Raw genomic sequence first — 15,981 nt, 5'->3', positions numbered from 1 at the left:
ATGTATCCAGCCGAGGAGAGGAGTTGCCTGGTTGGCCGTTAAAAGCATTTCACACAAAAACCAAAGGTTTCAGTGGAACCTCACTCAATGCCTGTCCGGCTTTGAAGTAACTTTCCCAGATGCAATTTACTACCTTTCCCCACTGGAGGATTCTGACTCTTATTTCAGAGCTTAAATCAGCAGGTAAAACATTGACTAGGATGAACCTACTTGCTTTTCTGACCCATGCTCCATCATAGTGAACCTGAAATTGTGCCTAGGTCCTTGCCACACTTGAACAGTACTTTATATTGATTTACCTTTTCTTGGCACTATTTCATTTTTCAAAATTAAAATCTCCAATTACCCTTATTGGATTGTTGTCATTTTGGTGTTATTTTGTTCATTTAGTTTTTCTTTATTTTCATAAATTGGAGTAGGATTTGTATTGTGTTAGGTTTTTGACTTAACTGTATGATACTTCTAAGTGCTGTCCACATTTTCTATAATTTAAGCCTGTCTGCTTTGTGCTATAAGTATGAGGGGTTTAGCTCAGGTTTAAATTACTTAAACCTGGACTTAACAGGTTAGTACATTTATTACTAGTAATGGACTACCATCTACCCCAATTAGGAGATCATGTTCTTCTTTCTTACAGTATCTATCTATCTATCTATCTATCTATCTATCTATCTATCTATCTATCTATCTATCTATCTATCTATCTATCAATCTAGATCTCTCTCTCTCTCTCTTTCTCTCTCTCTCTCTCTCTCTCTCTCTCTATATATATATATATATACATATATATATATCGTTAGAAATTGGATTTCTGGTTGGCAGGGGTTTACACACTGTCCAAGCAGAAGCCACAGTCCTAGTCAGGGTAAGTCATTACACAATCTAAATTATTCTGTGCTTACTCTCAAGTAAAGACTCCACACCAGTTTAGAAAAATAACAAAACTATTATGAATAAAACAAGACCAAAATGACAAACATCCAATCAGTAGAAGTAACATGTACTTTACAAGGGACTTATAAGTACATTAAATAAGCCAATTAGAAACAAGCCAATGTTACAATGTTTAGGGGAGAGAGCAGAAGCACTTTAGCACTGGTCAGCAGTGGTAAAGTGTGCAGAGTCCTAAAACCAGCAAAATGAGTTCAGAAAAATGGAAGGCAGAGAAAAGTTGGGGGGAAGACCACCATAAGATTGTCAGGTCTAACATGTCCCCCCCCCCCGCAAGCTGAAAACGTGGAGAGCTACCCAACCCCTTGGGACTTCACTAAGGCAAACAAATCTGGAGAGACCATCTGCATTGGTGTGGTCTGTCCCCGGACTGTGTTTCACCATAATGTTAATTTCCAGTAGGGAGATTGACCACCTCAACAGTTTGGGATTTTCATCCCTCATCTGCATGAGCCATCTGAGGCGTCTGCGGCTTATCTGAACCAGGACGTGAGTTCCAAACAGGTATGGTCTCAACTTCTTCCGTGCCCAGACCACTGGAAAAGATTTCCTTTTAACAGCACTCCACCTCTGTTCCTGTGCAAGTAACCTCCTGCTAATGAAGGCTACCTATTGGTCTAGGCCCTCCTTATTCAGCTGTGCTAACACTGTCCCTATGCCATGCTCTGAAGCATCTGTCTGCCTGATAAGTTCCTTGGAGAAGTCAGGTGTACTGAGCAGCAGTGCTTTGCACATAGCTTCCTTAAGAAAGTCAATGGCTTTCTGACAAGCCTCTGTCCAGATCACCAACCTGGGCCGCTTCATAGAAGTCAGTTCAGTTAAGGAGGGCACAATGGTGCCATAGCCCTTAACAAATCTTCTGTAATAGCCAGTGAGGCCTAGGAAGGTTTGGGTTTTTAGGTGATTGCCAGGCCATGACAGTTTCAGTCTTAGCTTGGTGGGGCTGCATGACACAAATCCAATCAGTAGAAGTCAAGATATACATTTTTAAAGATTAAATGCAAAAATATTGTTTAGAAGCAAAGGGAGCCTAAAAAGTGAATGGGTTGTACTGGAATGGGACAAAGTCAAAAGTTCAGGCTGACTACTGTGGAGCGCAGGCTGGATAGAAGACTCACACAGGGCCCGCTGAGAAAAGGTACTGTGAACCTGGTTGCAACAGCAAGATGCATTGGTGATTCTCACGCAGTTGAGGTGTTGCGCCAAATTTCTCCATGCAGCTCTGGCAATGTGTCAGTTCTATGAGCAAAGCATTAGTTCTGAAGTGAAGCAGTTCCGAATGTGATGTGCTGGGATTCTCTACACTGTAGAAGTGAGGAATTGAGGCGGTCATTCTGACCGCGGCGGGCGGCACTCGCCGCCCGCCATGTGGTTACCGCCGAATGACCGCCCGCGGTCAAAAGACCGCGGCGGCCATTCCAACTTTCCCGCTGGGCTGGCGGGCGACCGACAAAAGGCCGCCCGCCGGCCCAGCGGGAAAGCCCCTGCAACGAGGAAGCCGGCTCCGAATGGAGCCGGCGGAGTTGCAGGGGTGCGACGGGTGCAGTGGCACCCGTCGTGATTTTCACTGTCTGCAAAGCAGACAGTGAAAATCTGTATGGGGCCCTGTTAGGGGGCCCCTGCACTGCCCATGCCAGTGGCATGGGCAGTGCAGAGGCCCCCAGGGGCCCCACGACACCCGTTCCCGCCATCCTGGTTCTGGCGGTGAAAACCGCCAGAAACAGGCTGGCGGGAAGGGGGTCGGAATCCCCATGGCGGCGCTGCAAGCAGCGCCGCCATGGAGGATTCCCTGGGCCAGGGGAAAACCGGCGGGAAACCGCCGGTTCGCCTTTTCTGACCGCGGCTTTACCGCCGCGGTCACAATAGCCCAGGAAGCACCGCCAGCCTGTTGGCGGTGCTTCCGCTGCCCTCCGCCGTCTGAATGAGGCCCTGAGTCTTCTCCACCCAGTGGCTGCAATATGTTTGTTCTGAAGTGGCAGTTTTGAGTGCGATGTGTGATTCTGAGTGGGATGCACCAATCCAGTTCACACAATAGTGGCAATGCATTGATTCTGTTCTTGCAGCAGAGGATGCATCAGTTCCACTGCAGCAAACCCCTAGTTCCACTTCCAAGGGTTCAGGACTGGGGATGCACCACTTGGTAGGACATACTCACAAGCAGATGAGCCCAAGGGTGGAAACAGGAGGGTTCTAAGTTTTTTGTGTCCCTGAGACTTAGGCAACAGGAGTCAATCTGGCAAGCCCTTGGAGTAACTCTGGGTTTAAGTGATGCAGGTCCAGTCCTTCTCACCCAGAGAGAGAGAGCAGCAGGGCTACACAGCAAGCCAAGAGTTTAGCAAAGAGCAGTTCCAGCAGAGTGGTAGTCCTTGAGCAGCACAGCAGATCCTCTTCTTCCTGGCAGAGTGGTCACAGGTCCAGAAGTGTCCTGAATTGGTAGCTCCAGATGTCCAGTACATATACCTAGTGGTGCCTTTGACGTGAGGTAGACTTCAAAGAAAAATTAGAAATGCACAGAGGTTCTCCCTTCTTGCCCTCGCTCCAGACACACTACAGGGAGGTAATCAATCCTTTGTGCTGGGACAAGACACAATCCTTAGAGGTGTAAGTGTCAGCTCATTCCTTTCATCCTGCTCAGGGTGACCTATCTGCATGCAGATGACCGCTCAGGCACACCTACCCTTCCCTTGTGTAACTGTCTAGAGAGAGTGTAGGAAGCCAGCTGTCACCCACCCCAGGCTTGTGTTCCAGAGACAGGTGGAAGGCACCAAATGGCTAAAGTAAGTAAATGCCAACTTTCTAAAAGTGGCATTTGCTAAACTGGAATTTAAAATCCAACTTTACCATAAATTGTGATTTTAAATTGTTAATCCAGTGACACCAAACTTGAAAAGTCTACCTTTTCACAATTGGGAATTACACTTAAAAGAAGTAATACGATAATCCCAAGTGGGTGGCGCAATAAGTGCTTCAGTCCCACTAGTAGCTTTGAATTTACAGGCCCTAAACACATGTGATGCACTTTACTAGGGACTTCTAAGTAAATTAAATATGCCAATTGGGAATGATGTTATCATGTTTAGGGGAGAGAGCATAAGCACTTTAGCACTGGTCAGCAGTGGTTAAGTGTGCAGAGTCCTAATATTAGCAAATATTAGACCAGAAAAATGCAGGAAGGCAGACAAAAAGTTGGGGGAACCACCCTAGGGCTGTCAGGTCTAACATGTGTCGCCCAAGCTAAAAATGTGGCGAGCTACCCAACCCCTTGGGACTTCTCTTCACTAAGGCAGAAACATCTAGAGAGACCATCAGCATTGGCGTGGTCTGCACCAGGAACCTTAGGCTCACTGTAAGGAGGTTGTTCTTCCAGAAGATTAGGTGATCCCCAGAGTTTTCACCTTCTGCAAGGGCTGAGACCTGGCACCTCAAGCCCTCAAGAGTGGGACACTCATTCTGCACTTGGCAGAATTTGTCTCTGGTGGGCCCACCCTCAGTCTTTCAGCTGGCAAGCTCAGGTAGGTAACCTAGTGTAGCAATGCCTTCCCCAGTTGGCTCAGGGGCCTCCTCCTCAGGGACCCCATCAACCTCCACTGCTGGAACTTCAGGGGCCAGTTTCCAACACCCCTTGGTCCCCTCCTTGGCAGTTGTCTGGGCCGTTGTTCCAGGCTCAAGACATCCTTGACTCCCTTTCTGGGAAGCCAGGCTTTTGTGGTCATGCAGACCCACTCAGGCAATCCCATCATCTCCAAGAGCTCTACCTCCCTCCAGGTAGTGTGCTCCAGGTCATTGCCTAACAGACAATCGACAGGCATGGCAGGGTTCACACTACCTTTCAGAGAACCTGAAACCTACCCCCAGTCAAAGAAAACCAGAGCCACTGGTGGATGGCTCTTACAATTGTCGGCGACTTCAACTTAGTGGAATGTGTTCAGTAGGACCTGCTCAGCAGACACCAGCTAACACTTGACAGTTGTCATGCTGGCTCCTGTGTCTTGCAGAACCTCCACCTGTTGCCCATTAATGGTAACCCACTGCCTATACTTGGAAGTATTTGCAGGCATGTGGGCTTTTCGCACCATTTCTTTATTTCCCAGGGACACTAGGGTTACCTCTATCTGTTCTCCAAAACCATACATATAGCACTCTGTACTTCGCAATGCAAACCTCCCTGTCTTATGGTGATTGAACCCTTTTTTTAAAACTGTTTTTATTAGGTTTGAACCATACAAAACATACACATGTAGTGCATGTCATCAGCATTGCTCATATTGTATTATCATTAGTGGTGACTGTTCAGACGGCAATACAATTATTGAAGACATCAAACAACAGCAGCCGGTCCACAGAAAAAAACATCAACATAATCTGGGATAGCATCCGGTCATTGGTACTGCCCGAGTCATTGGCCAGCATAACATTCATAACATTTCCGGGTATTGCACTTCCATCCAGCCATCAAATAAGGTATAGCAGCCCCTTGACCCGATGGATCATCATACCTCCCCTTCAGAGCTCTCCCCCAATGTCATGCTGTCATCCTCAAGGAACCTACCCAACAAGTAAGCCCAGAGTTGGATAGCTGTGGTCGCCCCCTCATTCATGCATGATACCTTTATGTATCAATCAATCAGTGCTAGCGCAACTACTCACCCGTTAGGGTCTCAAGGCGTTGGGGGGGGAGGGGAAGTATATCATTTACTGGTGAGGTGGTTCTTAAAAAAGCCATGTCTTCAGTTCCTTCGTGAAGTTGAGGAGTGAGGTGGTTTGTCTGATGTGGAGAGGGAGGCCATTCCAGGCGGTGGCTGTGAGGTAGGAAAAGGAGTGTCCTCCTGTTATGGTTTTTCTGATGCAGGGTACTTCGGCGAGAGAGAGTGCTGGGCTGAGCGTAGGGTCCTGTGGGGTACCGGGAGATTGAGTTGCTGGTTCAGGTAGGCTGGTCCGGTGTTGCGGAGGGATTTGTGTGTGTGGGTGAGGATCTTGAAGATGATTCTTTTCTCTATGGGAAGCCAGTTCAGTGTACCCAGGTGTTATGAGATGTGGCAGTGTCGAGGTAGGTCGAGGACCAGTCTGGTGGCGGCGTTCTGGATGTTTTGTAGTTTGTGGGTGAGTTTCTTGTTGATTCCGGCATAGGGTGCGTTGCCATAGTCCAGTCTGCTGGTGATGAGGCCATGTGTGATGGCCTTTCTATGTTCAAGGAGAATCCATTTGAAGGACTTGCATAGGAGGCGGAGGGTGTGGAAGCAGGTGGAGGTGACTGAGTTGATTTGATGGTTCATGCTGAGGTTGGAGTCCAGGATGATTCTGAGGTTGCGGGCTTGGCTGGTGGGGGTGGGCGGGTTTCCGAGGGTGGGTGGCCACCAGGAGTCGTTCCATGCGTTGGGTTGAGGGCCCATGATGAGTACTTCTGTCTTGTTGGCGTTGAGTTGAAGGCAGCTGTTTCTCATCCAGTTGGCAACTGCTTCCATGCCTTCGTGGCAGTTGTGTCTGGCTATGTTGGGTTCTTTGGAGAGGGAGAGGATGAGTTGGGTGTCGTCGGCATAGGAGATGATGTTGATTCCGTAGCTTCTGATGAGGGTGGCTAACAGGGCCATGTAGACGTTGAACAACGTGGGGCTGAGGGAGGATCCCTGGGGCACTCTGCAGGTGGTGGGTGTTGGGTCTGCGAGGAAGGGGACGAGTCTCATTCGCTGAGTTCTGCAGGAGAGGAAGGATTGGATCCAGTCAATGGCCTTGTCTCTGATGCCGGCTTAGTGGAGTCTTCTTATCAGGGTGTGATGGGAGACTGTGTCAAAGGACGCTGAGAGGTCTAGTAGGATGAGTGCCGTCGTCTCTCTCTTGTCCAGCAGGGAGCGGATGTCGTCTGTTGCAGCCAGGAGGGCTGTTTCAGTGCTATGGTTTTTCCTAAATCCGGATTGGGAGATGTCGAGGATGTTGTGGTCTTCTATAAACATGGTCAGATGGCTGTTGACTGCTTTTTCAATGAGGTTTGCAAGAAATAGAAATAGGGAGATGGGCCTGAAGTTTTTGAGGTCAGTGGGGTCTACGGAGGGTTTTGTGAGGAGGGGGTTGATCTCAGGATGTTTCCAGTCGTCAGGGAAGGTGGCGGCAGCTAGTGAGCAGTTGATGGTGAGGCAGAGCTTGGGGGCAATGGTGTCTGCGGCTCTGTTGAAAATGTGGTGGGGGCATGGGTCTGTGGGGCCTCCGGAGTGTATGGACCTCATTGTTCTCAGCGTATCTTCGGTGGTGAGGGGGGTCCAGGTGGTGATTGTTGGTTTGTTGGTATCAGGTTTTGGTGGAGGGGGTTCTGCATGTAGGTTGTCCTTGCTGAAAATGTTGTAGAGGGTCTTGATTTCGTGGTGAAAGCAGGTGTTGAGTCTGTCACAGAGGTCCTGTGAGGGTGGGATGTCCATTGTTTCACTGTTGGGTTAGGTGAACTCCTTGATGATGCTGAAGAGTTCCTTGCTGTTGTGTGCATGTGAGGTGATTCTGTCTTGTATCAATCAATCAATCAAGGATTTATAGAGCGCACTAATCATCGGTTAGGGTCTGAAGGCGCTGGGGTGGTAGCTACTGGTCATAGAGCCATTTCTTGAGGCGTTTCCTGAATGTCAAGAGGTCTTGGGTCTGGCGAAGGTGGAGCGGTAGGGAGTTCCAGGTCTTGGTGGCTACGCGAGAGAAGGATCCTCCTCCGGTGGTGGTGTGGCGGATGCGGGGGATGGAGGCGAGGGCGAGGCTGGCGGAGCGAAGATTGCGGGTGGGGGTGTGGAAGGTGAGTCTGTCGCTGAGGTAGGCTGGGCCTGTGTCGTGGAGGGCCTTGTGTGCGTGGATGAGGAGTCTGAAGGTGATCCTCTTTGATACTGGTAGCCAGTGAAGGTCTTTGAGGTGGGGGGAAATGTGATCGCGGCGTGGGATGTCCAGAATGAGGCAGGTGGATGCGTTCTGGATTCTTTGCAGCTTTGTTAGGAGTTTGGTTGTTATTCCTGCATATAGGGCGTTTCCGTAGTCTAATCGGCTGCTGACCAAGGCGTGGGTGACAGTTTTCCTGGTTTTGACGGGAATCCACTTGAAGATTTTGCGGAGCATGCGGAGAGTGTTGTAGCAGGAAGAGGAGATGGCATTGACCTGCTGAGTAATGCTGAGTGTGGAGTCCAAGATGAAGCCTAGGTTGCGGGCGTGGGTGGTGGGTGAGGGTGCGGTTCCTAGGGAGGTGGGTCACCAGGAGTCATTCCAAGTTGAGGGGTTGGTGCCAAAGATGGGTATTTCTGACTTGTCTGTGTTAAACTTGAGGTGGCTTGATTCCATCCAACTGGCGATGGCGTGAAGTCCGTTGTGGAGGTTGTTCTTTGCAGTTGTAGGGTCTTTCGTGAGGGAGAGGATGAGCTGAGTGTCATCTGCGTAGGAAACTATGTTGATGTGGTGGGTTTGTGCGATGTTGGTGAGGGGGGCCATGTAAACGTTGAAGAGCGTGGGGCTGAGCGAAGATCCTTGGGGAATGCCACAGATGATTCTGGAGGTTTCTGACAGGAGCGGTGGGAGGCGGACTCTCTGAGTTCTGCCTGAGAGAAATGACGAGATCCAGTTGAGTGCCTTGTCGCGGATTCCAGCGTTGTGGAGGCGTGTGCGGAGAGTGTGATGACATACCGTGTCGAAAGCTGCGGAGAGGTCCAGGAGGATGAGTGCTGCTGTTTCTCCTTCGTCGAGCATGGTCCTAATGTCGTCCGTGGCAGCAATGAGTGCAGTCTCGGTGCTGTGGTTTCTGCGGAATCCGGATTGGGACGTGTTGAGTACCTTGTTGTCTTTAGGAACCGTGATAGTTGGCTGTTTATGATTTTTTCGATGACCTTGGCTGGGAAGGGGAGGAGGGAGATCGGCCGGTAGTTCTTGGGGTCGTCTGGGTCTGCCTTTGGTTTCTTTAGCAGGGCATTGATTTCTGCGTGCTTCCATCTTTCTGGGAAGGTGGCTGACTCGAAGGAGCTGTTGATGGTTTTGCAGAGGTGGGGGGCGATGATGATGTTTGCCTTATTGAAGATATGGTGTGGGCAGGGGTCCGATGGTGATCCGGAGTGGATGGAGGCGATGGTGGTGGCGGTGTCCTCCATGTTGACGGGGTCCAGGTGTGGAGGAGGTGGGTGCTGCTTGGAGCATTGGATTCTTGGGTGTTTGTAGTCAGCTGGTGGGTCTGGGGTTTGAAGCTATTGTGGATTTCTTCTATCTTTCGATGGAAGTGGGTTGCCAGTGAGTTGCAGAACTCCTGTGATTGCGGGGGTTCGTTGGAGCAGGTCCTGGGGGTGGAGAGCTCATCGACGATGCCAAAGAGCTCTTTTCTGTTCTGAGCGTTGGCGTCAATGCGGTTTTTTAAGTGGGTACTTTTGGTGGTGCGGATCAGTTGGTGATGTTTGCATAGGGCATCCTTGAAAGCGATGTGGTTGGAGTTGGTAGGGTCAAGGTGCCAGGTTTTTTCCATTCTGCAACATAGCGTTTGGATTCCTGTAGTTCTGGGGTGAACCAGCTGGCCTTGATTCTGTGGGAGGTGTTTGTTTTTTTTTTGAGCGGTGCGAGGGTGTTGGCGCAATCTTCTATCCAGCGATGCAGGTTGGTGGTGGCTGTGTTGGGGTCCGGGGTCCCAGGTGGTGGGGCCCGGGCGAGAGTGGAGATCAATTGATCCGTTGATATTTTGCTCCAGTTGCATCGGGGGAGTTGTGTACTGTGGTGGTGAGTGACTGGTTTTTGGTAGGAGAAGTGGATGCAGCGGTGGCCTGTTCAGCTGAGTTCGGTGGTGTGGCTGAAAGAGACGTGGTTGCTGGCTGAGAAGATGAGGTTGAGTGTGTGGCCTGTGGAGTGGGTGGGTGGGAGTAGTGACGAGTTGCTTGAGGCCGAAGTTGTCGAGGTTGTCGATTAGGTTGGTGGTGTTGATATCGTTGTTATATTCTAGGTGGAAGTTTAGGTCACAGAGGAGGATGTAGTCTGTTGAGGTGAGGGCTTGGGAGCTGATGGCGTTGGCGACGTCGTTACAGAACTGCGGTCTGGGTCCAGGGGGTCATAAGACCAGTGTTCCTCTGTGTGTGTTGTTGGCGTTGATGTGGATTTTGAAGTGGAGGTGCTCGGCGGAGTTGATGGTGTTGTGGGAGTTGGTGGAGACTCTTATGGTGTTTTTGTGGACTATGGCGATTCCTCCTCCTGGTCTGTTGATTCGGTCTCTTCTGGTGATCTTGTACTTTTCTGGTATGGCTATGGCTACGTCTGGTTCTGAGGCCAAATTCATCCAGGTTTCGGTGAGGAATGCGACGTCGGGCGAGTATGTGGTCAGGAGGTCCCAGAGTTCAATTGCATGTTTGTGGACGGAGCGGGTGTTAAGTAGGATGCATCTTAGGTGGTTGTCTGTTTTGATTTGGAGTTTGAAGGTTAGGTTGCAGGTGAAATTGCAGGCTTTGCAAGAGAAGGGTCCTTTGATGTGCCTCAGTGTGGACTGGAAGCAGATGGAGGAGCGTCCTGGATTAAGGGCGTGGAGTGCGTTGGCAGTGTAAAGGTGTTCTGTGGAACAGGAGGCGTGTTGGCCAGGGGGTCTGGTGCTGGGTGCGGTCTTGGCACGGACGGGTGCAGACGGGCTTGCCTTTGGTGCGCCAGCGGCGCGTCTGTGCTGCCGCCGGCATAAGAGGGGAGGTGGAAGGGAGTGGCAGCTGGGAGGAGGGAGGGAAACCTCCAATGGGAGTGCAGGGGGGTGGGGGCAGCAGGAGTCAGGAGCGGGAATACCTCAGAGGAAGAGGGAGGGGGCCGGCCTTCCGGGAGAGGACAATCCAAGAATCCCAAACAAGCCCAAACAAGCCCAGACAAGCCCAAACAAGCCCAAAACAATGGCAGCACTTACTGGAGCAGTGGTGAGGAGGAAGCAATCTACCTGCAAGGATGCAGGGTCAGAGGTTGCTTCTAACTTCGCGCTGCGGCCGGCATAAGAGGGGAGGTGGGAGGGAGTGGCAGCTGGGATGAGGGAGTGAAACCTCCAATGGGAGTGCGGGGGGCAGGGGCAGCAGGAGTCAGGAGTGGGAAGAGCTCCGAGGAGGAGGGAGGGGGTGGGGCCTTCCAGGAGAGGAGAAGCCAAGAAGCCCAAACAAGCCCAAACAAGCCCAAAACAATGGCAGCATTTACCGGAGCAGTGGTGAGGAGGAAGCGACCTGCCTGCAAGGATGCAGGGTCAGAGGTCGCTTCTAACCTCGCGCTGCGGCCGGCATAAGAGGGGAGGTGGGAGGGAGTGGCAGCTGGGAGGAGGGAGGGAAACCTCCAATGGGAGTGCGGGGGCGGGGGCAGCAGGAGTCAGGAGCGGGAAGAGCTCCGAGGAGGAGGAGGGAGGGGTCGGGGCCTTCTGGGAGAGGAGAAGCCAAGAAGCCCAAACAAGCTCAAACAAGCCCAGACAAGCCCAGACAAGCCCAAACAAGCCCAAAACAATGACAGAACTTACAGGAGCAGTGGTGAGGAGGAAGCGACCTGCCTGGAAGTATAGCTTTCTTTCTGGTGTTTCTGATGAGTTGACGGTGTGCGGTTGTGGCGGCTGTGAGATTCCTCAGCGGCACCCCATTCCAACTTGTGTCTGAGCCATTCTGTAAACAGTGGGACCCTTGTGCTCATCCAGCCTATTGCCACTCTCCTCTTTTCCAGCAATAAGGCCAACTGGGCCATTCATTAGTGAATCCTGTACCCTCTGGGACATGCCACCAGCCCCAGGAGACAGATAAAGGTTGTCAAGGGGACATGCATTTCTATGACCGACTCAATAAGTGTCACAACTTGTCCCCAGTAAGCCGGAATTAGTGTGCAACCCCCCGCCATGTGCAAAAAATTAGCTTCAACCTCTCCACAGCATGGGCAGGTGGCCCACCTAGTGGGATCTATTTCATTTAGTCTTTGTGGAGTGACATATGTATGATGGACATAGTGAAAATGCAGAAGTTTAAACCTATTTCTGGACACAGTTTGGATCAGGCCCAATGCTCTCACCCAGCCTGAATCCATTATAGGTGCACCCAATTCCATCTCCCTAGACTGCTGTATGGGGTACCGGCATGATGTCATATCAGATCTAGGGGCTTTGTAGAAGAGAGTGATTAAGTGTCTTCCTTCTCCCCAACTAAGGAGACCCTCCAGGACTGCAGAGGTTCAGGGAGCTGCAGGGGACCCCACCCATATTTCCCTTGCTACGCTTTCCATTTTGCATAATGTGAAAAATAGTGTAGACCTATCCCAAAAGTATCCTGCGCCTCCTGCAAGGTAATAAAGGTGTCCGGTGGGTACAATGCACCTGCCTCCACACAACCTCCCTCCGCCACTGCGACATGGACATAATGGAGTCTATATTCTGAAAAAGGTGCAAATTCCATATATTCAGTGTCCTACTGGCGGGAGCTTTTCATATCACCTTGTGGATCACCTTCTCCTATATACTGGCCATTTGAGTAACCAGGTATGGAAGTAGGACCTCCGACCTGACTCCCTGCATTAACAGTTGGGACAGTGTGTCCGAGGGAGTGAACCATCTGGCAACATGTTGCAGGTGCGCTGCATAACAGTAGTATTATACACCCGGGACACCCAATCCCACCTCTGCCATATCCTTCTTCAATATGGCTAGCGATAGATGGTTGCATCTGTCTGCTCATATGAGAGAATTTTGTAGACTATTCAATTTTCTGAAGAACCAATCCCCCAAGGGAAACAGGGAGTTTTGAACAAGATATAGGCAGCGAGGGAGGAAGACCATTTAAGCCACTGTTACCCTGCCCACCACCGAGAGCGGGAGCCCGTTCCAAAATTTAACTGAGCCCTTTTGCCCCTTCAGCACCCTGTCTACATTTTGTTGCTTGTGTTGCACCTCGGTGTGTGTCACCCAGATCCCCAGGTATCTGAAGCCCTCTAACTACCAGCGAAGCCCCACTTCTGGCAGTTGCGTTCTTTGTTCCCCTACCAAGTCACCTAGTGGAAATAATAGCAACTTATGCTTGTTAATCCAAAGGCCTGTGACCTCACCAAAATCCCCCAAACATTGCATCAGGAGAGGCACTGACACCCCGGGCATTTGTAAATAAGTCAGTGTGTCTTCCGCATATAGCGAGATAACATGTGTTGTTTCACCCACATTGATCCCCCATGGTGCCAGTTTTTCCCATTGTAACAATGCAAGTGGCTCAATTGCCAAGGCAAACAAGAGGAGCGAGAGAGGGCAGCCCTATTTGGTATTGCACCCCACCGGCCAGTCATCTGAAGTCTCCCCCCCTACTTAAATGAATACCAAAGGGGATGTGTACAGGAGGTGTATCCATGAGCAAAAATTAGGACCGAACCCCATGCCCCACAGCACTGCCATTACAAAGGCCCTCTGTACCATGTCAAATGCCTTTTCAAGATCCAAAGAAACTAAGTCCTTCTCACCTCCCTCCTCAAGAGTAGCATGTAACACGTGTTAACCTATGGAGACTGTGTGTGGTGCTGCGTGTTGGTATGAAGCCACACTGGCCTTCATGGACCAATTCCCAAATCACCCCAACCAACCAAATACATAGTATTTTAAGATCAGTATTAAGCATGGTGAGAGGCCTGTATGCAGCAGGATCCTGTGAGTCCCCCCAGGCTTCAGTATTACGCAAAAGTCCCCTTCTTTCATAGTCTGTGGGAGGATACCCCTCTGCCTTGCTTCTTGATCGACGTCCAATAATTTGTCCCCCAATGTAGGTGCAAAAGTCCTAAAAATACTCTGCCGGAAAACCGTCACTGCACGGCGCCTTGGATGTAGTGAATGCTTTTATGACGGTGCTTACTTCCTCCAGAGAGATGTCCTCTTCTAATCTCTGGGCAACCTTCCCTTGTAATTGAGGGAGCCTCGCCTGGGCCAGGAATTCCTCCAGGCCGCTCTCACTGACCTACCACCCGCCTCTTACACTGCCTTAAAATGGTCCTTTAACACCTACAAGACGTTGCTCCTGTGGGTTAACAGTTGACCCTTCGCATTACGTAAAGTCAAGATAGGAGTTATCTCCCTCTACCGGAGAAGAAGCCAGGCCAGTAATCTGCCTGATTTATCTCCTTCCCTATGTAACAGTTGACAATACATCTTAAGGCCTGTTTATCCAGTGTATCCCAAAGCATATGAATTTGTCTCTGAGCTGCTAAGATCTCCCCGCACACTTCTGCTGTGGTAGGCTCCTTCCTCTGGAGTTCAGCTAACTGGTCCTCTTTTGTTTTTTGGGCTCCCAGGAGTTTCCTACATGCTCCACAGATCATACCTATGCACTCCCCCCTGACCACCGCTTTAAGAGCTTCCCACTCCACTGCCCTAGAGTCCATTGTTTTCCAGTTTGTAGTCATGGAGTGTGCTATTGCAGTTCCCAGTTCAGACCTGTATGCAACGTCTGTTAACAAGTCTGATAGCATACGCCAGGACTGCACTCCACTCAACCTCTCGCTCCTAGCCGGGGTCAGCAAGACAGGGATCTGTACTAAAATTTCTATCTGAACATAATCTAGTCCTCCCATCAAAAACAATCCAGTCGACTGTAGGTGTTATGTGTTCCAGAACGACATGTATATTACCTGCGATCCGGATGTAGCAGACGCCACCCATCTAGTAGCCCTAGATTCTCCATTGCCCACTTTGATGCACCTGTCATCTGGGGATTTGTGCCACCCTTAGGGGGATGCCTATCCCTCTCCCCATCCAGCGCACAATTGAAATCCCCGGCCCAGATTATGGGGGTCCCTACACTGTCCAATAACAAGTCCTGCAATCTTACAAATAACTCACTGTCAGCATTGTTTAGAGCATACACATTTAGAAGCATAGGGGGTGATTCCATCCTTGGCGGGCGGCTACCTCCGCCCGCCAGGCGGAAACCGCCATGCGGCCGCCATGCAGCCGCAAACACGCGGCCCCCATTCCAACATTCCCGCTGGGTCGGCGGGCGCTAACCAAGTTGGCGCCCGCCGGCCCAGTGGGAATGAGGCCGCAACACAGGAGCCGGCTCCTAATGCAGTTGCACCCGTCGCGCTTTTCACTGTCTGCCATGCAGACAGTGAAAAGCAGGCCGGGGCCCTGTTAGGGGGACCCTGCACTGCCCATGCCAGTGGCATGGGCAATGAAGGGGCCCCCAGGACACCCCTTACTGCCAGCCTCTTCCTGGCGGTGAAAACCGCCAGAAACAGGCTGGCGGTAAGGGGGTCATAATCCCCAGGGCAGCGCTGCAAGCAGCGCTGCCCTGGCGGATTATAGCCGCCGGGGCAGAAATGGCGGAAAACCGCCGGCCCCGGCGGTCCGACCGCGGCTTTACCGCCGCGGTCGGAATGGGAAAAAAAGCACCGCCAGCCTGTTGGCGGTGCTTGCGGTCATAATGGCCCTGGCGGTCTCGGACCGCCATGGTCAGAATGACCCCCATAATCTCTTCCCCATTCAAAACACCCTGAAGGAGGACATAATTACTCTCCTCATTTGCTTCACAATAAGTATGTTTGAACGGGACCCCAGGTGCTACCCAGATAATCACCTCTCTGGCGTATGATGAATACAGGGAAGGGTACAGCTGTCCCCACCATTTCCTGTAGCTTTTGTGCCTTCTCCACTCCGAAATGCATCTCCTGCAGGTATGCAATTTGGAATTTGTGTTGTTTGAGAAAGGAATGAACTCTATACCGTTTAGTGTATCCCCTAAGCCCTCTGACGTTCCATGTTATTATATTCGATTTCTCAGCCATGAACATAGCGATGCCCCAGCCCGCCTGTCACCTCCACTGCTATCTTCTCTACAAACGCTGTCACTAGGCCCCAAACGTCTGCTATTTTCCAGCTGTTTTAATACGCGCACCACAACAACAATGAACAAAGCCTCTTTTACCTTAGTGGCTATAAAAGAACCCTTTCTTTAATGGATCAGACTTGGGCTGGTTACCACTACTCCCTTGGAAATTATTTTGGGGGACTTTTGAGAACTTCTTGTTTTTACGATTCCCCCCGCTTCTTTCTTCCATTGGAAGCCCTGACCACCAGATACCTTTTTG

Source organism: Pleurodeles waltl, chromosome 5, assembly GCF_031143425.1.
Source record: "Pleurodeles waltl isolate 20211129_DDA chromosome 5, aPleWal1.hap1.20221129, whole genome shotgun sequence".
NCBI lineage: Eukaryota > Metazoa > Chordata > Amphibia > Caudata > Salamandridae > Pleurodeles > Pleurodeles waltl.
This window is presented reverse-complemented; position numbering follows the sequence as displayed.